The sequence below is a fragment of the Zingiber officinale genome, chromosome 5B, assembly GCF_018446385.1.
Source record: "Zingiber officinale cultivar Zhangliang chromosome 5B, Zo_v1.1, whole genome shotgun sequence".
In the NCBI taxonomy this organism is placed as follows: domain Eukaryota; kingdom Viridiplantae; phylum Streptophyta; class Magnoliopsida; order Zingiberales; family Zingiberaceae; genus Zingiber; species Zingiber officinale.
The window spans coordinates 14,055,781-14,078,487 of record NC_055995.1 but is presented as its reverse complement, the minus strand read 5'-3'; positions in this window follow the sequence as shown (position 1 = coordinate 14,078,487).

Below are 22,707 nucleotides of genomic sequence, written 5' to 3'. Positions count from 1 at the left end.
GGTGAGTGTTATCCCATTTTAATCTAATAATAATAAAAATTTAAATTATTAAATAATCTAATGACGAGTCAAAAAAAATAAAAAACTATGAAATTTAACTTTAATTTATAAAAAATAAAAAATATTAATCAAATTTAATTTAAATAATTAAAAAACTTAAATTTATATCACATACATCTTACCCTGCACACTCCGTGTACATTCAAAAAAAAAAAATTTAGATTTTAAGTTTTTTTTTACTTAATATTATAACTCAATTCCTAAATCTTAAAGGTGAAAGCTGATTGATATAACTGGTGTTGGACCTTGGCGGAGCCGACTAGAGGGGGTTGGAGGAGGGAGGGGTGAATGACCCTGCAAATAAAAACAAACATTCCTCGAACCTTTATATTTTTAATAAATCAAACAGTTCCATAAAAAATAAAAGACTAATTAAAGAAAGGAAGAGGCACAACGGAATTTACTTGGTTACAATAGGGGAGATTGTTAATTCAAGGAAGGTGAAAGTGCACTAAACTACTCCTTCAGGTGGAGAAGTCACTTTACAACAATTAAAGCACTTAGTTACAGAACAAGATTGAAAAGAAATGAATTACAAGTGTTGTTCTGACCTTCTAGGACCAGGGTTGTATTTATAGCCCTGGTCAGGGCGCTTAGAAAGGTTTCAGTCGCCTGGGAGGAGATAAACTATTATCCTCGTCGCACCAAAACATGCCACATCGCGTTCCGAATAAAAGCTTGCTCCGGGCGCCCGGATCGTCCGGGCACCTGGACTCAGTCCGGGCGCTTGGACCCAAGTTAACATCATGTTAGCTATTTGGTTGGGGTTCTTCCACTCTGGCTCCGTTTGCTTGGGTCCTGGTCTTTCGCTCCGGCTCTAGCTTCGCTTAGGTGATCTCGACCATCCGGAATAGGGTTCACCCGAACCTAACTTCCGACCTTCGAATAAACTTCCGCTCCTGCTTCTCGTCCCTCGGAAATGTAGTGCTCTTCCTTCTCGTCCACCCGTGTACTCTTCCGCAGCACCTCGTATCTCAGACGCATCAATCCATCGGCTCTCTCCCGTGCTGTCCTTCTCGCTAACTGTGTCTTTCGTTCGACTTTCCGTGCTCCTAAGTTCCTGCACACTTAGACACAGGGGTTAAATACCAACAGGACCTAACTTTACTTGGTTAATTACATCAAAACTATCATAGGGTACTTACAATCTCCCATTTTATGATGTGAGCAAATCCCAAGTTAAGTTAGGGTAAACCACAAATAAAATAACAGATCAAATTTTGAAAGTTGTAATTGTACAAGTACAAAAATTAAAAAATTGTAATTGTACAAGTACAAAAATTTAAAAATTATAATTGTACTACCCTCCCCTAGACTTAATCTTTACTACTCCCCCTTTTGATCACATAAAAAAAATAGGGTACCTTTAAGGACGTTACTTGGAAGGGCTAACACAAAAGTCTAAGGGAAAAATTAAAGTTTAAGTTTGGATTTATTAATGTAAATTAAAATTTAACATATATGAGTCATATAATATAAAGTTGAAATTATCATAAAAAAAATTTAACATTGAGAAAAATTTAATATTTTAAAGATAAAGTTACTTTTCTTGAAAAATTGACTTCTAAATAATTTCTAAAAATATTTTTGAAAAAGTATTTTTATAACAACTAATTACTTACCAGTTAGTCAATTAAATACTTATTTCAATAATTGACTTCTAGGCTGTGGCGAGGCACTAGGCCTTCTTGAATATTGGAGTAACAATCACTTTCTTGACAAAGCCTTTTAAAGAAATTAAATATTTAACTTTCTATCTGAAAGTCAAAAAAATAATTAATTTAAGTATGATTTTGGAACCCAAAATAAGTTCCTTGCTACAGGGTTAATCAAATTTTTTTTTGAGAATGCATTTCTGGGATATTTTTCTAATTTGACATTTATGGTATTTGAGATACTAGTTAAGTCCTGAATAATTTCTAAAATTAAATGGAATAAATGTTAAGCATGCATGACGTTTCAAATCTTCTATTTTCTTTTTTAATTTTTAATTTTTATTTTATTGAAATCTTCTAATTGACAAGATATAGCTAAGATTGATTTTAGCTATTTCTTTTCTTTTTCTAACTTACTACAGTTTTTCGATAATATTTTTATGGATTGGAATAACTCGTCAGTAGAAAGCGTTCGTACCTGACTTACCTTGTCGATCTCACAATCTGAAGCTCCTCCTGAAGTGCTGTTTGTTAATATTAGCTCTAGTACCAATTATGAGATGATTGTAAATGACTTCTTTTGTATTATATTTCATTATTAATAAAGGATAAAGTTGGTTATTATATTTATTTCAATTTAGTGCCAAATGAATAAATATAATAATGTCCTAGAGTAAGAGATTCTAATCTACAACATATCAATTGGTTGAATTGATGTGAGATATTGTAGATATACGTAGAACACTACTCTTAAATTATTCCTAGTCAAGTATTAATATGCAAGGACAATATTAATGCGTTGAGACTAGCATGAAGGCCAACGAATGACTTAATCTCACAAGTCATGGATATGAGATATCAGGTTGACACATGAGTATATATTATTGAATATATACTGAATGACTCGCCATGAGAATGTTTCATGAATCGTTATATGAGTGTCATAAACATTCTCATGTGACTATTGGTATGAATAGTCCTTAGACCTGAAGTCACTACGATTCCCTACATAAGATGCTGTATACTTTGGTATCGGCAAACGCTACCTATAACAGGGTGGACTATAAAGTTGATCACTGGGTATGCAATAACTTATGTGGAGGGATGTGAGTGATGTAGACGGGATCTATCCCTTCATTATGACGAAAGCGATATCTATGGGCCCCTTGATTAGTAGGACACGAGAATGCATGACCATGCTCAAATGAGTTAATATGTGATATTGAGCTTATTTGTTTTAGTGTGTCTACTTAGAGATCAAGAAACATAAAGATTGATAAGAGGATGACACGATCTATGCCTCATTGATAAATCTAGATATCAAGGATAGAAGGATCAAGTCATACAAGATAATAGTCACGGAAAGGTGAAGTCAGATCTCAATATTCTCATCACTTGGGTAGCAATGATGTCTTGCTAGATGCCACTCATTGCTTATGTATCTAAATGTTGATTTGGATACATTGCCAACGTTACAAGAACCTATTGGGTCACACAAAGAACAAGTTGATTTGGAGATGGTTCATATGATGGATCATTGGATTAAATATAATCCAAATTAGACTCATTGAGTTAGACTCAACTAGATCCAATTATTAGATTGAATCTAATTCGAATTAGATTCATGGAGCTAATTCGGATTGATATGGTTCAATGAGTTAGACTCATTGGTTGATGGTTCAATGAGTTAGACTCATTGGGTGAACTTGAATTCAACTAGAAAGATGAATGGTCAATTTTGAATCATTAGATTGAATGGTCAATTTTGAACCATTGGATTGGAAGACCAAAGGGCAAAACCCTTTGTTATTAATGAGATGGATATAAATATGATTTATGGATGATATTTTCATTAGATGAAAATTTTTAGTCTTCTTCTTCTACCTTCCTCCTTCTCTTGGAAGAAACTCAACCTTGTGGTTGCTAGCACAACCAAAGGTTGTTTCTTTCTCCACTTTATGAGTTTGTGAGACAAATGAGAATCTTGTTCGTGTGGATACCATTAGAGGCGCAAACGTGTGATTATGCTGAGATCCAAGCTGTCTGGAGTTCGTGTGCACACATCAAAGGTATAACCCTCTCATGTAAAATTTAGTATATGCATTTTTCTTTCGCATGAATCTTCTGGAGGAATTAGATGTTTTCCGCTGTGCTTTCGAGTGTTTAGCGCCCTAGTTCCTTACACTGTTTTCTTCCGATGTCGCTCCCCCTTCATCAATGCTCTCGATGCTTATTTCAGATGAGATTGCTTCATCTTCGTCTTCTTAGTGACTTGCTACTAGCGCAAGTCCGGCGAGGGCTTCTATCTCTGATTCGGATGACATGTCGTCCCACGTTGCCTTTAGATTATACTTGGGTCGGGTTGGCTTCTGGTTCTTTTCCTTGTCTTTGTCTTTGCTCTTAAATTTTGGGCAGTTATCTTTGACATGCCTTTCTTTATTACAACGGTAGCATCTTAGTTTCCTTTTTCTTTTTGTACCCTACACTTGATTAAATTTATTAGATTTAAATACTTTTTAAAATTTTCTTACCATTAACGTCGTTTCGTCATCGTCAAGTGATGTCTCGGAATCTGGTTCGTCCATTTTAGCTTTTAAGGTAATGTTTTGCCTTGATTCCTTCTTTAGACCTGCACATCTTGACTCATGAATTTTAAAAGTTGAAAAAAGTTCTTCTAAAGTGCTTACCTCTAAATCCTTAGAGATGAAATACGCATCTACTAAGGTCGACCATTCCGGAGTCCTACGAAATGCGTTAAGTGCGTACCTTAGCGAATCTTAGTTGGTTACCTTTTCTCCGAGATTCGTGAGTCTAGTGTTGAGCTCCTTGATTCTTGAGTGGAGGTGTGCGACAGTTTCACCTTCTTCTAACCAGAGGTTGCTGATATGGTTCTGGAGCAGGTTTCGTCTTGCTAGTTTTGCCTCTGAGGTCCCTTGGTGTAGTTCTAGGAATTTCTCCCAGAGCTCCTTGGCTAACTTGTAGTCTTCGATCCGGTTAAGTTCTTGTGACAGTAATACACTGAGCAGATGGAATTTTGCTTTGCTATTTGCCATGAAGTCGGCTTGCTCCTTCTTTGTCCATTGATTTTCTTCTTTGTCTTTCGGAGTTGCAAAACCATATTTCATAATTATTAATAATACTCAAAATCAATTTTAAAAAATACATCCATCTTTTTCTTCTAGCTCGGGAATTCCCCCTCAAATTTCAGTGGATAGATGCTCGGTCTGGCCATGTCGTGTGTTTCGTTCGGCGGTTAGTCCTCCTAAAGCGAACCTGCTCTGATACCACTTGTTGGATCCTTGGTGGCCGACTAGAGGGAGGTAAATGGTCCTGCAAATAAAAACAAACCTTCCTCGAACTTTTATAGCTTTAATAAATCTAACACTTGCATAAAAAATAAAAGACTAATTAAAGAAAGGAAGAGGCACAACGAAATTTACTTGGTTACAACCGGGGAGGTTGTTAATCCAAGGAAGATGAAAGCACACTAAACTCTCCTTCAGGTAGAGAACCCTCTCTACAACAATTGAAGCACTCAATTACAGAACAAGATTGAAAAGAAATAAATTACAAGTGTTGTTCTAACCTTCTGAGACCAGGGTTATATTTATAGCCTTTGTCGGGGTGCCTAGAAGGGTTTCAGGCGTCTGAGAGGGGATAAACTATTATCCCCGTCACACCAGAACGCGCCACGTCGCGTTCCGGATAAAAGCTTGCTCCCGGCATCCGGACTGTCCGGGCGCTTGAACTCAGTCCAGGTGCCTGGACCCAAGTTAACATCATGTTAACTATTTGGCCGGGTTCTTTCGCTCTGGCTCCGCTTGCTTGGGTCCGGGTCTTTCGCTCCGGCTCTAGCTCCGCTTGGGTGATCTTAGCCATCTGGAATAGGGTTCAACTGAACCTAACTTCTGGCCTTCAAACAAACTTCTGCTTCGGCTTCTCGTCCCTCGGAAATGTCGTGCGCCTCCTTCTCGTCCACCCACATACTCTCCCGCAGCACCTCGTACCTCAGACGCACCGAGCTCGTCGGCTCTCTTCCATGCCGTCATTCTCGCTAGCTGCATCTTTCGTTCGACTTCCTGTGCTCTTAAGTTCCTGCACACTTAGACACAGGGGTTAAATATCAATAGGACCTAACTTTATTTGGTTGATCACATCAAAACTATCACGGGGTACTTACAACTGGGAGCTTAAAAAAATAAATAAAAAATAACTTTTTCGAACACTGTGAGAGGTACCCACTGTGGTCGCTCACCATGAGAGTCTAGGCTAACTTTCACGTGTGTACACACACACATGCGTGCGCGCGCACGCGCATACACACACCCACATGCATGTGTGCACGCACACCCACACATATATATACCCTGCACAACTTACCCTACACAACGGTGGGTGACATCAAATGTGGATGCTCTAACGTGGACAAAATTGATTTTTTTTCTCCTCTCATTTGTATGCAATTCTCTTCTCTCTCCTGCATGCAAGTAAATTTTTTCTCTCTTATACATGCAAGATGATGCTGGTTTGTATAGACCAGCACTAAAGTGGTGCTGGTCTTTAAAGACCAGCGCTAGCTTTGGTTTGAAACCAACACCAGTGTTGATGCTAGTCTTTAAAGACAGTAAAGACCAGCACCAGCTCTAGTTTGAAACCAGCATCAGCATTGATGCCAGTCTTTAAAGACCACCATTAGTGTTGGTGCTACTCTTTAAAGACTAGCACCAACGTTCAAGGACATAGCTACCCCTTAAATCTAGAGAAAAAAATTAATACGATTAAAAAAATTAAAAAAGATTTAGTTATAAATCTAATTTTATGGTTTTTTAAAAATCCAATTAAAACCCATGACAATGTTTTTTTTATATTTTCTCTCTCTCATTTTTTTCAAACCTTTGTTGTTTTTCTCTCTAGTTTTTTTTCTCTGTCCATTTTTTTCCCTTTTTCACTGCCCCCCTCTCCCCTTCCCGACAAAGCTTGTTTCAATCTTTCTCACCGTCGAAGCTTTTTTCCCCTCGATGCTATTTTTTCCCCTTCTCCCCGTCGAATCATTTTTTCCCTCTCCTATTTTCTTCTTCCTCCCCTATTCCCCTTCCTTTTTTTCTCTATCCTTCTTCTTCCTCCCCTAATTCCCATCTTATTTTTCCCTCAAAATCCTTTGCCGCACATTACTTTCGTTGCCATCCATGTCGCTGTTAGTCTATCAGCCTATCATCTTATCGTCATATGTCATTACTAGCACCACTATAATTTGCTACCAACACTGCCATCATCGCTTCGCCGATACTCCACAACAAACGTCTTTTGATTGAGGTGAAATTTTCTTACTTGATTTCTTTCAATTACAGATTTAAGTTTAATTTTGCATATAATCATGTTTTTGTTTGCTAGTCAAGTATGTCAAATGTTTATAGATATTGAGATGATCAAGTGCATTTGATGTTTGATTTGTTATATGAAGGTGAATAATTGTATTGATGATCATTCAAAAATCTGATCAATTAAATCATATCATTTATTGCATTGATAGACTTATTACACGAATGTCTTATAATAACCACATGTATATAGAAGGAATCATCTTTATGATAAAAATTAAAATTGGATAGTTATATAACTAGTAAAGTATTAAATTGGATATTTATATAACTAGAAAAATATGTTTTTATAATGTAAACATTTGACTTTATATCTCTACCAATATGTGTGAAAATACGGGATCATTAACTCTCAAATTAGTTCTATTAAATTTGTTTATTATTTATTTTTGAATATGAATTGTTAAAAAAATAGTCATTAAATTAGATGATTATATTTTTAAAATATTATGTTGATGATAAATTAGATGGAATATTAATGTTGAGATATTTTAAGAAAATGCAAGATGAACCTACTTCAAACAAGTTATCTCCCTATCCACCACCTCCTCCTAATGCTGACTCAAATGAGTATCATAGTGATCCTGGGCTAAGAAATCAGATCCTTGAGTATAATGTAAATGAAAGGGAGATTGTTTGATATTATTATTTACAAAAGGTCTTTTTTAACCTGAGAATCATGAATTTTCTTAGCGTTCTTGTCCAAATTAGAAACAAAGATTTCAAGTTATCTTCATCCTAATTGGCTAGAATATAGCAATGAAAAAGACGCGACCTTCTGTCTTTATTGCTATTTATTCAAAGTGGATTATGGTGGTCAAAGTGGTGGTGATTCTTTTGTTACTTAGGAATTTGAAAATTAGAGAAAGAAAGAAAAATTTCATGAACATGTTGGAAATCATAACAACATTCACAATAGGTGTATGATGGCGGTTTATGACTTAATGAATAAAAAATAACATATTGAAACTTGTTTGGTCAATTAGTCTAGTCAAATAGCTATCAATTATCGTGTTTGTTTGACGACATCAATTAATTGAATATGATTTCTTGTACTTCAAGGATTATCATTTCGTGGTCATGATGAATCAACAAAATCACTCACTCATGGTAATTTTCTTGAACTGTTAAGATTTATTGCTGACCATAATGAGGATATCAATAGAGTTGCACTAGACAATGATCCTTCAAATCTCAAATTAACATCGCTTGATATTCAATAAGATATTATCAGATCCATTGCCTATTTAACTACTAATTCTATTCTTGGAGATCTTGGTGATGAATTATTTACTATATTAGTTGATGAGACTTATGATATATATGTTAAAGAATAAATGATAGTTGCTTTACGATTTGTAGATTAAAGGGGAAATATTATTGAACACTTTCTAGGCATTGTATATGTAAGTGACACTACTACCTTATCACTTAAAATTGCTATTGATTCTTTGTTGTGCCAACATGGATTATCTATATCTAATTTACGGTGGCAAGGATATATACGATGGAGCTAGAAATATGAGAGGAGAATCAATGGCTTAAAAATCTTAATTATGATGGAGAACAAGTCTGCTTATTATGTTCATCAACTGCAACTTACACTTATAGCTATTGCTGAAAATCACATGAGAGTTTCTACATTTTTTGATGTGGTTGCACAATTGAACAATATTGTTGGAGCATTATGCAAGCGAAGAGACATACTTCTTGAGAAACAATTCGAAAAAGTTATTAAAGGAATTTGCAATGGTGATATCTTCACTGGACGATGTATGAATCAAAAGAAGTCATTAAAATTATAATACATGGTTAAGTTTGATATGTTTGTATCCTTCAGTTATTGATGCTCTTTCATTTGTTGAAGAGGAGGGAAAAGATCACAAGCAAAGGGCGTAAGCAAATAATCTATTGGAATTGATTGAAAAATATGAATTTATATTTCAGATGCACTTAATAAAGAATATTTTGGGAGTCACGAATGATTTGTCACAAGCTTTACAAAGAAAAGATCAAGACATTGTAAATGCCATGATTCTTGTAAGATCAAGCAAACATTAACTGTAAACTATGAGCGATGATGGTTGGAATTTATTACTGAATGAAGTTTCTTTCTTTTGTGTTAAATATGAGGTAGTTACCTCGCACATGGAAGACTTGTTCATCTTTCATGGGAGATCACGACGAAATATTGAAGGAAGGACAAATCTTAACTATTATCCCATTAAAACATTTTATGAAGTGATAGATTTGCAACTTTAGGAGTTGAACAATCACTTTAACAAGGTGAACACGGAGTTGTTGTTATGTATGAATTTTTTTAATCCATCACATTCATTCTCTACTCATGATAAGAAAAAGTTGCTTCAGTTTTATCCATCTGATTTTTCCCCGATAGAATTAATGCATCATGAGCACCAACTTGATAACTTTATTTTTGACATGTGGAGTAGCAATCAATTTTTTTAGATTGTGGGGATTAGCCAATTTGCTAAAAGGATGGTTCAATTGAAAAAACATCGCTTATATCCTTTAGTATATTTACTTTTGAAGTTAGTATTGTTATTACCTGTTACAACTGCAACTGTAGAGAGAGAGTGATTCCAATAATGAAAATAATCAAAATCTCACTTCAAAATTGGTTGGGAGTTGATATGATAAATGATTGTTTGATACTATATATTGAGCGAGATATGTTTGATACCTTTGATAATGAAGCTATTATTCAAAATTTTCAAAGTATGAAATCTCAAAGAGTGATATTGTAAAAATAGATGAACTTAATATATGACTTTTATTATACATTTTCCGTGTTGTATTATTTTTTTAATTGATTAAATTCACCCCCCTAATTGAAAATTCTCTCTACGCCGCTGCCAGCGTTGGTTTGAAACCAGCACTAGCCAGCATCACGTTGGTGCTGGTTTCAAACCAGCACCAGCCACCACTAACGCTGATGTTGGTCTATAAATACCAGCACTAATGCTGGTGGTGCTAATCAGTACCAACATGTGCAAATCAACACCATGTTGGTGTTGGTTTGCGCAAACCAACACCAACATGCATAAATCAATGCCACGTTGGTGCTATTTTGTGCAAAACAACACCATGTTCATGCTAGTTTAAGAAAACCAAGGTCAACGTGCACAAATTAGCACCACGCTGGTGCTAGTTTGCGCAATCCAACACCAACGTGAGCAAATCAACACCAGTTGGTATTTGTTTGTATAAATTAGCACCACATTGATATTGATTTGTGTAAACTAGCACTAACTGTGCTCACCAACAGTTGGTGCTGGTTTGCACAAAGCAGCACCAACGTGGTGTTGCTTTGTGCAAATCAGCACCATGTTGGTGCGAAAACCAGCACCAACTGATGCTGATTTGCACACATTAGTGCTGGTTTACGTTGGTGTTGGTTTGCGCAAACCAACACTAATGTGGTGCCAGTTTGTGCAAACCAACACCACATTGGTCTTGGTTTATGCAAACCAACACTAATTGTTGGCGTTGGTTTGAACAAAGCAGCACCAACATGGTGTTGATTTGCGCATGTTGATGCTAGTTTACGCAAATCAACACCAATGTTGGTGCTGGTTTGCGCAAACCAGTATCAACGTTGGTGCTAATTTATTTAAACCAATACCAACGTTGGTGCTGCTTTTGTGCTGGTTTATATAGACCAACACAACATGCTGGTGCTGGTCTTTAAAGATCAGCACGTTGGGGTTGATCATTAAATATCAACTCCAACGTTGGTGTTAGTTTGTAGAAATCATCACCACTTTGTATGCAAGAAAGAGAAAAGAATTAGAAACTAGTACCACTTTACATGCAAAAGAGAAAAGAGAATTATTATATGCAGATGAGAGAGAGATTAAAAGATTTAGATTCAAGCCGCGTTAGGTGGCCACGTAGGCTATCACCCATATAAGGGTGTGCAAGGTAATTTATTTTTCTCTCTCTCTATATATAGCTCTTTGGGGAGTTTGGTTTCTTCTCTGTATGTGTCTATATATATATAGGCATGCTGAGTCTAACAATTTTTTTTAGCTTGCCGATATATCGTTTATGATTTTATCTTCAGAATTTAGGGGTTAAATTATAATACTAAGCACAAAAAAAATTAAAATGAAAATAAATTAGATGCTTACGATAGACGTTATTTTATTTTGTTTACATCTTATTCTATACACCCTGTGCATATCCAAAATTCTATACACCCTGTGCATATCAAAAAAAAAAATCGATTTGAATTTTTTTTTTGTAGTTAGTACTATAACCCAACTCCTAAACCTAAAGGTAAAAACCCATTGGTATAACGGGAAACTTAAAAAATAATAATAAAAATAAAAAATAGCATGTTTAAACGCTGTGAGAGGCCCACGATGGTTGCTCACCATGGGTGCACAGGCTAACTTTCACATGTGTGTGCACGAAAATGTTATGTTGGGTGCGCCGCCTAGCTTAACAATTTTTTTAAAACTTGTTTTAGTATTTTTTTTGCTCGTGGGTATACCGTTTTGTGTTTTATCTTCAAAGTTTAGAGGTTGAAATATAATAGATTATCATGAGATGTGCGGGGTAAGAGATGGAGGATAACAAAACTCTCTATATATATTTGCTTTGGACCGTCCGCGACCAGCGCTATTTTCATTTTTTTATTATTTATTTTTTTTAAGCTTTCGATTATTCTAATAAGATTTTACTTTTAGAGTTTAGAAGTTGAATTATAGTATTAAACATAAAAAAAAATTCAAATCAAATTTTTTTTAAAATGTGCATTGGTGTCTAACATACTATTTTTAGAGTATCATGCATTTATATATATACTTTTGATATTTTACACATCTTATCCTGGACACTCTGTAAGCATCTAAATTTTTTTTTTATTTAAATTTTTTTTATATTTAATATTATAATCTAACTTCTAAATTAGGAAGGTAAAAATTTATATCAGATAAAAGTGTATTGATATAAGTGGAAGCTTTAAAAAATAAAATCACAGTTTTAGATATATATGGGCCAGCCATGTACTAAATACTAAGTGTTGTATATGTAATATAAAATTTTTGATTGGCTCCAATATAATAGGCGCTAGGTTTAGGCCTGTGCCTTACCGGCCCTGCTACCGACTGACCTCAGCTAACGATGATTTTTATAAAATGTTTGAAATTTGATGCCGCTGGGCACAGTTGCACTAGCTGCTGTATAAGTCCCGTAAGGCTAAGGCACAGCCAAGCCACTGCACATCGAGATTCAAGATGTAGTTTCAACTCCCGTCTCTTCCCATCTCGCTCTCCGTTTCTCCGTTCTCCTGATCATCGTCAGGAGGCTCTTCAGCTCCAAGCTTAAGCACGTAGGGCCGGAGTTTCCCACCCTCAAGGCTTACCTTCGTCGGCAGCATTCATCATCTCGTCGGCAAGCAGCCCCACCATGCGCTCCGCGACCTGGCTCGCAAGCATGGGTATGCCATGAAGCTCCAACTCGGCCAACTCGGCCAAATCATCATCAGCTCCATCGTGGTCCAAGCTTCGTTTGGGAGAAAGTACCTCCAACAGAAGAAGTTCATGCAGACTATCAAAGAAGTCATCAAAATGGCTAGCTAGTGGATTTAGCGTTAGAGATCCTTTTCCATCCCTCAAAGTCGTTGATGTCCTCACTGGATTTAGCACTCAGTTAATCAAATATCACAAGAAACTAGATGTGATCTCGATGCGACAATCAAGGAGCATGAGATGAACCGCGATGGGCAGCTCAAGTCCTCTTTTATTTTGGAATCCAACGACCCTATTGACCATTCAGGAGGATTACAGTACAAGTTGCTGTCACTAGCTAGTTTCTCTACTAACATTCCTCATCTTGTTGGAAAGTTAAAGAGCAGCGGGGTGTATAATCAAACTCCCATCGATACGGATCCGGGAGGAGGATCAGATCGCATTAGGTCTTTCTCAAGATCAATTTTAGCCGTAACTAGGATAATGTTGTCCCCTTGCCCTTGTTGATTGGTTCAGTTGCACCAGTAGCTATCTTCTATTCCCTTTCCTTGTTGGAATGCAAACTGATTGATAGGGAGGTGAATCGGGTTACAGGGCTCTCTTACATGGCACAATCTTGACCCGGTCCACATAGGCTTCACGTAATTACTCCTTTGACTCGGTCAAAATAATCTCCATTTGGTATATCGGTGGCTCGGTCAATGCCAATCCTGATTAGTTTGATTCAAGATACCGTTTGTATTAAGCTCGAGTAGGTAACCCTCGAATCGTAACTATCTGTTAATTTGGCCATCGAATCGTAATTGACTCGGCTAGTAGCCAAGTCGGTTACGGTTAAGGCCTGATAACCGGGTCAACAGGAAGCTAGCTCATTGACCTAATTATGGATCCGAGTTAGGTCTGATTAGGAGCCTGGGGTCAAATCTACAAGTGAATAGTGCTTCAGAGTGCCCAAAACCCGAGTATATGGTGCTCCTGAGTGATCAAGCCTAAGGAAGGATGATCCTGAGCACTATAGTATTCTAAGCCTGAATATCATAGCATTCAATTGTGGCAAAAAGGTGAATACGTTCGCCCCCAGCGCTCCCGCCAACCCGTCCCAGGATCAACACGGAGGAGGTAAATCACGGGTGACTATTAGCCTTTAGAATAGTGACTAGCACATAAGGGATGTATTTACCTCGGTTTTGCCGAGATTCGAACCCCAGACCTCATTGTGGCAACACCTTATGCGCTAGTTACTAGACCCATCCGAGGGGACCATAGCATTCAAGCACAATAACATCCTAGCACATGCCGAATACTACAACGTTCGAGTATTGTAGTATTTTCAAGCTCAAGTGAGATGACACTCCTGAGCATTGTAGCATTCCCAAATGCCCAACCTCTCGAGCTCGAGTGGGTGATGATTGCGAACACTGTAGTTACATTGTCCTGCCCACGGATGCAGCATGAAGGCGTCAGTTACAGAGCAAGCATTAAGGGTTGGCGACATCAGTGGGTCGACGATAGTTACAGATGCAAGAAAGGAGTCATCAGTTACGAACGAGGAAAAATAGACATCGGTTATAGCATTTATGGACGGTGAAATTACACAACCGTTGAGAATAAACACCCCGCATTAAAAAGAGACACCGTCAATACAAGAAAAACACCTCTTCTTCTCCTCCTTCTCTATATAAGGTGATGACATCAACATTTAAGGTAGGTTGGATGATGGTATGCATAATTGACTGCAACACTACTAATATCTACTATTGTCCTCCGTTCTATTTTTGTTGTCCTTTTACTCCCGTTCTAACTTGAACTTCGGAGGGTCATGCTAAAGTGCACTTTGACCCTCCTTCTAACCACCGATTGGTCTAATTCAAGGCAAGGATTCGTTCATCTCAACTCCACTAGGCAAGCACACCCAATCTACTACAAAACCAACCTGATTGAAGAAGATAGATCTAGTGTCAATTGCCGATTGAAGAAGACGGGTCTAGTAGCAACCGACATGGCCCAAGTCAACAAAAGAAGTTTTGTGAGAATTAGCTCATCTCTCATTTCAGTCCGGAATACTGATATTTGTTGATTAGTGGCTTGATGATTCTTGGCCGTGTTCTAATTCATCTAGAGGTACTTCTTAAGCATGAAAGGCTTGTCTTTTGACATAAATTTATTTCTTAAATGCTTATTCATATATGGAGCTTGGTCAGCGATATACTTGTTTTAATAAATTTTGGTATCAATTTCAAATACATATAAAATATTTTATCAAATATTTGACCTCTTCCATATATATAAAAGATAGCTGCAGACCAAAATAACCCATGTAATTTACATATCTATATTTTTTCGTGAAATCGACGATACTGAATTGCTTAAAAGGATTGCTCCAATTGATTAGCAATACACTTCTGTCATTGTCGATTTTTTTTTTTTATGTTTATTTTTTGGAATTCAACCTTTTAAAACTACTAAAACTTTTATATAGTTCAAGAGACTGTGACATGGAGACGTCGTACCCATTCAACAGCCATGCGGTCAAATTCACACACGCCGGAATGAAGAAGGCAATGTGGCTAACTTTGACGGGAGTCGAGGAATGGGCGTTCACCAACTGTCCTCAAACATTGTTATTTAGGCTCAGATATAAAGTCATTGTCATCCTACGCTAAAATAATTATTTAAATTTGTTTTTTTAATAAATTTTTTATTTAAATTTAACTAGAAATTCGTTGGTTTATATATTATTAAAATTTAAATTTAAATTTATTTGATTATTTAAAATTTTTATATTTAAAATTTATTTGGTCTGAACTTAATAATGTAAATTCATTTTAAAATTTTATTTATTTATTTATGCAACAACAACATTAAATTAAACAAAAATCATATACCTATTATATTATAGATAAATCTTCCATATAATCTGAAGGTGACGTCGCTAAGTCCAGAGGTAAATTAAATATGAGCTTGGGTCGGCAGCATGAATCATATAATCTGATGGTGAAATTAATTACTTCATAATTTTTATGTTTTCTATCACTAACTAAAATCATATCGGTAAGTTTGTGATAATTGCTCCGTTGATCAATCCATTGGTATAAGATCAAACTAAAGTTCTATTCCAAGATCCAGCATGAATCCAAAGTTTGTGAAATAAATTTATTTCTTAAATGTTTATTCATATAAAGCTTGGTTAGCCATGCGCTTCTATCATTGTCGATTTTTTTATGTTTATTTTTGGAAAATAACTTTTTTTAAATTAATAAAATTATTCTGTAGTTCAAGAGACTATGACACGAAGACACCGTGCTCTTTCATCAGGGCTGTAATAAGGATTCAAAATTATTTAAATTTTATTGTCGGATATAATTAATTAATTAATTAATTAATTAATTTAAAAGTAAAAATAAAATAAAAAGTACGTGAGTATTAGTTTTTTCAAAATATGAATAAAAAATATTTAATATTAAATATATTCGAAAGCATGAAGTAAAATAGTATTGAAATGGTGTTATTCAGTTCTCCTTAAAATCAAACTCTTGTTCCATCTTATGAAGAATTCTTTTAACAAGTTTGATAACTGAAAATATTAGTTCAGTTATTACTATAGAAATGGAAAAAGTTGAAATAAGAATTAATTTGTTAATTAAATAAATATATTAGACTCAATACACAAGTAAATAATATAGTTATAATGTATAACTATAACAAATGAGAAAAAAAATCACATATTAATTAAATTATAGTTTCCTGATTTATTTATTTCAATTAATTTTCGACATAATTCATAAATAATTAATAAATTCTAAAATTTTTTATGACTAGTAACATCAAGCTTATAGTGAGTTAATTGCATTATCTAGTGGTGCAAATCTTGTGTATCAAAATCAAGAAGATAAAATTTCTTAGCAAATCTTTTTGCTAGATGTGATCAACATTAAGACGCTTAAAGTTTTTTTTTAGATTCTAAAGTACAACCAAACTTAAGAAGTTCAACCACTTCATCCTTGAATTTTTACTATTAAGCTCTTCAACTTGAAAATCTATAATGACAATAAATAATCAAAACTATAGTGGTATTCAATTATGATTGAGTTATTTTGTTGACAAGCATGACTTGTAATATATTTATAACGAGCTTCTATGCAAGGTATCTCAATGTCATGAATGCAAACTTCTTTCAAATAACTTAGTAGAAGAATAAATCCATCTTATCTCAAAGTATGAAACAAAGTTTTAGTAATTGAAACATAGTCCATTGCATTTAAAATATTGATGCAGGAGGATCCAAAAATTATTATTATTATTTTTAATATTTTTTTATTTTTTTTTGATAATCTTGGTTTTTTGGTGTTTTAGGTAATTTTGGTAATTTCTAACTTTTTTATATTTTGAATTTTGAGTACGTTTAGAAATTTTAGAATTATAAGTCTGTTAATAATTTTTTCTTTCTTTTAAAATTTCTTTCCTTTCTTTACAAATTAGGAATTGAGGTATATATATTAGGATTTCTTATTTTCTTTGTGCCTTAGGGTTGGAATGTATATAAACACATGTTTAGTTGTTTGAGGACTAATCCTTGAATATTATAAAATTTTCTTTTTTTTTTAGAAAAATATGGAGGACAATAATTATCTCTTTTTACCTTCTCCTTATTGGTGCAGGGAGCACCAGAATCGAACCTAAGTTTTGATGTTGTCCAAGGGATCATGTGTCTTGAAGTATAGCAGTCACGAGGTTATGAACTAAGTAAAAACTAATGAATCTTTTTTCTTTCCTCTTTTTCGACTAACTGTTTTCTTCTGCTACGCAATTTGGTTTTTGATAAGTTTTTTAAAACCGTAAAAGAAAAGTTTAAAAAACGAGATTCATCCTCCTCTCCTGTTCATTTTGATCCTATAATTGGTATCAGAGTAGGGATGCTCAATTTTGTACAACCACCCTTTGAGTAAAAAGTTTTTTTTTTGTCTTTTTTCTTTATATATTTATCTTATACCGCACTACTTATCCCAAGACTTAGTCTTAGAAACTTACTGTGATATTTTTTTTCAAGAACCATATGACCCAAAATGAAGAATACAACATCGCTCACCCTCCACTTTTTAATAGAGATGACTTTCCTTACTGTAATAGGAGAATGGAGGTGTACTTGAAGACTGACATCAATTAGTAGTTTAGTGTTCGATGAGGGTGCAAGGCTCCAATATATGATCCATCCGGTTGTAGGGTCTTTCCGGCCGCAAAAACCATTGTTTGCGTTGCGGAAACCCCGAAATCCCATGCCATCGGATCCGTGCAAATATTAAAATTTTCATGTACATGTTTTCTAATCCTAGATCTACTTTAGATCTACATGTTTAGGAGTTTATACCTTTGATGCGAAGCCCTTCGCTTATCCCGCTCGTCCAAGAAGATGCCGGATCTCAAGGGTGTCAAGTGAACACCCCTCTATGTGTATCCACACGAACAATTAGGTGGAGAGGAAACCTTAGAGTGTGCTAGCACTCTTTGAGGGTTTCGGCCAAGGAGGAGGAGAGGGAGAGAAGAAGAAGCAAGGAGGAATAATAATGATCGATTATGAAAATAAGAGTAAAAAAAATGGCTTAAGTATTTTCATTTAATGAAAATACTTAATGCTCATTAACACCATTAATGAGCCTTATTAATGAGCCTTAATGAATATTTAATGAATATTCATTCTTCATTAAATGGTCATTTTGAAACTCATTCGAAATTTGAATCTAAAATTCAAATTGAATTCCATTTATCATTGAATTCAAAATTCAATTAATATCATCATTAACCCTCACTTGAGTCTAACTCAAGTCTAGCCTCACTTGAGTCTAACTCAAGTCTAACTCAATCAAGTCTTACTCAATTAATCTAATTTGGATTACTCTTAATCCAATTCGGTTCATCACATGAACTGAATGCTCTTGGTTCATCATATGAACCGAATCTCCATCTAATTGTCCTTTGTGTGTGACCCTATAGGTTCTTGTAACGTTGGCAATGCTCCTAAACTCATTTATAAGCATAAGTAATGAGCGGTATCTAGCAACACATCATTACTACCCAAGTTACAAGAATGTTGAGATCCAACGTCACCTTGTGACTACTAATTGTGACTCTTCACAATATATGACAATGTCCTTCTATCCTTGACATCTAGATTGATCAATGTGAGGCATAGACCGTGTCATCCTCTAATCAATCTAAATCTTGAACTCCAAGTAGACTCACTCTAATCAAATGAGCTAAATATCTCATATTGACTCATTTGGGTATGGCCATGCACTTAGTAATCTCATTCTATCAAGAATAATGATGTCACTCCCATCATATAGGAGGGATAAATCCCATCTACATCACTCACATCCCTTCGCATAATTTGTTACATACCCATTAATCGCCTTTATAGTCCATCCAGTTACGGGTGACATTTGACGAAGCCAAAGTATGCAACTCCTTATGTAGGGAACCATGGTGACTTCAGGTCCAAGGACTAGTAGTCATACTAATAGCCACATGAGAAAGTATATGACACTCATATAAAGATCCATGATACTTTCTCATGGCGGGTCATTCAGCATACATTCTTCAATGCATACCCATGTGTCAACTTGATATCTCTATATCCATGACTTGTGAGATCAAGTCATCGAGTTGACCTACATGCTAGTCTCATCGCATTAACATTGTCCTTGAATGTTAATACTTGACTAGGAATGATTAAGAGTAGCGTTCCCTATATCATCTCACTATCGATTCAACCAATCGATTGATATAGGTAAGAACCTTCTACTCAAGGACGCTATTATACTTAGTTATTTGACACAAATACAAGTAAGTATAATAAACAAAACAAAAGCCTTTATATATATAGGAATATGATACAATAAGTTCATACAACAATCATCATATGATTGGCTCTAGGGCTCTAACTAACAATCTCATACTAGCACTAGTGCCAATCAATGTAGGCTCTAAGGCCCAATGACCTAGTGTGACCATCATGCTTTCTTTGTGCCAAAGCCTTGGTCAAGGGATCAGCGATGTTAGCCTCTGTGGGTACTCTGTAAATCTTCACATCTCCTCTATCGATGATCTCTCGAATGAGATGGAAGCGCCGTAGTATATGTTTGGTCCGCTTGTATGAGCGAGGTTCCTTAGCCTGTGCAATTGCTCCATTGTTGTCACAATAGAGCTCTATCAGATCGGCTATGCTAGGAACCGCCCCAAGCTCAGTAATGAACTTGCGGAACCAAACTGTCTCCTTTGCTGCTTCTGATGCAGCAATATACTCGGCCTCTGTTGTAGAATCAGCGACTGTGTCCTGCTTCGAACTCTTCCAGCTCACAGCACCACCATTTATATAAAACACGAACCTAGACTGCGATTGATAATCATCCTGGTCAGTTTGGAAGCTAGCATCACTGTAACCCTTTACAACTAGCTAATTATCGCCTCCATATATCAAGAAATATTCTTTAGTCCTTCTCAAGTACTTAAGAATATTCTTGACCTCTATCCAGTGACTTTCACTTGGATCTGACTGGTATCTGCTCGTCATGCTCAAAGTATACGAGACATCAGGATGAGTACATAACATGATGTACATGATAGATCCTAAGGCTGAAGCATAAGGGATCTGATCCATGCGGTCTCTCTCCTCTCTAGAAGAGGGACCTTGAGTCTTCGAAAGACTCACACCATGTGACATCGGCAGAAATCCCTTCTTGGAGTTCTGCATGGCAAACCGTAATAATACCTTGTCAATATATGTACTCTGACTTAGGCCAAACAATCTCCTAGATCTATCTCTATAGATCTTTATGCCTAGAATGCGGGATGCTTCACCTAAGTCCTTCATTGAGAAACAAGTCCCTAGCCAAGCCTTTACAGACTGCAGCAAAGGGATGTCATTCCCATTGAGTAGTATGTCATCCACATACAATACAAGGAAGACAACTGTGCTCCCTACAACCTTCTTGTAGACACAAGGTTCATCTTCATTCTTGATGAAACCAAACTATTTGATTGCATCATCGAATCGAAGATTCCAGCTCCGAGAAGCTTGCTTTAGTCCATAAACGGACCTATGCAGGTTGCATACTCTGCCAGTATACTGTGGATTTACAAAACCCTCAGGTTGTGTCATGTACACATCCTCGAGCAGGTTTCCATTCAGAAACGCGGTTTTGACATCCATCTTCCAGATCTCATAATCGTGATATGCTGCAATAACAAGCATGATCCGAATGGATTTAAACATCGCTACTGGAGAAAAGGTTTCATCATAGTCAATACCATGAATTTGCTTGAAACCTTTAGCTATTAGACGACCCTTATATATAAGTCCATCCATGTCAGTCTTTCTCTTAAAGACCCACTTACACCCAATGAGTTTCACCCCTTCAGGTGGATCAACCAAAGTCCATACTTGGTTGGTGTACATGGATTCCATTTCGGATCTCATGGCTTCTAGCCATGACTCAGAATCTGGTCTCATCACAGCTTCCTGATAAGAGGTAGGCTCATCCTCAATGAGCACAACGTCATCATGGTCAGACAAGAGAAATGAATATCTCTCAGGCTGACGACGTACCCTATCAGATCTGCGAAGAGGTAGATCTACTTGAACTGGTTGTGGTTCCTCAACTCCTTGTGGAACAACATCATCCACAACACTTTGTGGTTCTAGTTCAACTTCCATCGAGGCTTCAGTGCTATGGTCTATATCTTGAACTTCTTCAAGATCGAACGTACTCCAACTAGTCTTTCTAGAAACAAAATCCCTTTCTAGAAAAACCCCAGTCTTAGCCACAACTACTTTGTGTTGATTGGGAATGTAGAAGTAATATCCTTAGTTTCCTTGGGATATCCAATAAAATAACACTTATCAGATTTGGGTCCCAGTTTGTCTGAGACTTGACGTCGAACGTAAGCCTCACAACCCCAAATCCTCATAAAAGATACCTGGGCATCTCTCCCAGTCCATATCCTATATGGTGTCTTTATTACAGCCTTGGATGGAACTCGGTTGAGTATGAAGGCTGCTGTGTCTAGAGCATAACCCCAAACAGACATAGGAAGATTTATGTGACTCATCATAGATCACACTATATCTAATAGGGTACGATTTCTCCTTTCGGATACACCATTCCACTGTGGTGTTCCAGGAGGAGTGAGTTGGGATAGAATCCCACACTCAGCTAGATAGTCACGAAACTCATGGCTAAGGTATTCACCACCTCGATCTGATCGAAGTATCTTAATACTCTTGCCAAGCTGGTTTTGCACTTCATTCTTGAATTCTTTGAACTTTTCAAAGGATTCAGACTTATGTGTCATCTGATACACATAACCATATCTACTGAAGTCATCAGTAAATGTAATGAAGTACCTATAACCACCTCTAGCAGCGACATTGAAAGGTTCACATACATCACTATGTAAGTCCTAACAAGTCAGTCGCTCTTTCGATGTGTCCACTAAAGGGAGTCTTGGTCACTTGCCCAGTAGGCATGACTCACATGTCTCATATGATTCAAAATCAAATGAGTCCAGCAAACCATCTTTATAGAACTGAGATAAGCGTTTGTCATTTATATGACCTAAGCAATAGTGCCAGAGATAGGTTTGGTTCATTTCATTTGATTTGAACCTTTTGGTATTTATGTTATAGATGGGGTTCTCTAAGTCTAGAATATAGAGTTCGTTAATCAGAGGTGCACTACAATAGAACATATCATTTAAATAAACTGAACAACATTTGTTCTTTATAATAAATGAAAATCCTTTCTTGTCCAAACAAGAAACTGATATAATGTTCTTAGTAAGAGCAGGCACATAACAACAATCATCTAATTCTAGTACAAGCCCAGAGGGTAGAGATAGAGAATAAGTCCCTACAGCAATAGCAACATCCCGTGCTCCATTGCCTACGTGTAGGTCCACCTCGCCCTTCATCAATGCTCTGCTATTTCTCAGCGCCTGCACATTAGTACAAATGTGAGAAGCACATCCGGTATCTAATACCCATGATGAAGAAATAGATAGATTGACTTCTATAACATATATACATGAAGTGAAAGTCTCACTTCTCTTCTTCTTAAGATC